A 946-nucleotide genomic window follows, 5' to 3' on the forward strand; every position below is an offset into this window, starting at 1 on the left:
AGTGTTGAAATCTCCACCTAGTACTGTTTTGCTATCAATGTTTTTTTTAAGTCTATTAAAAGTTGTTTTTAAGTATTTTGCTGGTCTGTCATTGAGCATCTACATTGAGGAGGGTGAGTTCTTTCTGATGTAAAGATCCCATGATCATGAAGAAATGACATTCACTGTCTCTTATAACCTTTAGCCTGAAGTCCACGTGGTCTGATACTAGTATGGCTACTCCAGCTTTGTGGAGGTGTTCTTTTCTTGAAGACTTGTTTTCCAGCCTTTTACTTTTAGCCCATGGTTGCTTTGATTGCTCAGATGTGTTTCTTGCAGGCATCAGAATGTTGGGTTCAGTTTTCTAATTCATCTTCCTATTCTGTGCCTCTGAATTGGCACATTTAGTCCATAGACATTGAGAGCGATTGTTGTTATGGGGATTTGTGCTATCTTTATGTAGAATTTTTGTACTTGTGGGGATTGCCTTAGCTTAAAGTACCGTGTTAGTTCTTCTTGCAACAAAAATATGGAGCTCTTTACAAGTTTGCATGTCGTCTCTGTGCAAGGACCATGATAATCTCTGTATCATTTCAATTTTAGTATATGTGTAACCAAACCTAGTAGGAGTTAATTTTTCTCTTCTGATTACTTTGAGTGTTGTCCTTACTTACCCTATGGCAGAGAGTGGTACCTAATCAAGGAAAGTATTTCAAAGCAGCTTGATAGATTTAGAACTTTAATGTCCCAGAAAGAAAAATATGGTTTTTACCATATTATCTTTTACCATAATCAAGGCATCAGTTTTACAAAATAATTCTTTTAGAAGATGTTATATGAGTCCTGTTTAATGCACTTCCCTGAAACCTTCATTAATACCATTAAACTAGAGCCTTTTGCTGTTCTCACCTCAGTCCCGCGTACACCTCCAGGAAAAGGTGGATGGTGTTGTCTGCACTTTGACCAC

General features: G+C 37.2%; 1 pseudogene; it reads right to left on the reverse strand.

The window, feature by feature from the left end:
- Nucleotides 1–502: 502 nt before the first annotated feature.
- Nucleotides 503–599, reverse strand: LOC130033739 (uncharacterized; annotated as a pseudogene).
- Nucleotides 600–946: the final 347 nt, after the last annotated feature.

The sequence above is a fragment of the Sorex fumeus genome, unplaced genomic scaffold, assembly GCF_029834395.1.
Source record: "Sorex fumeus unplaced genomic scaffold, SorFum_2.1 ptg000054l, whole genome shotgun sequence".
Classification (NCBI taxonomy): Eukaryota; Metazoa; Chordata; class Mammalia; order Eulipotyphla; family Soricidae; genus Sorex; species Sorex fumeus.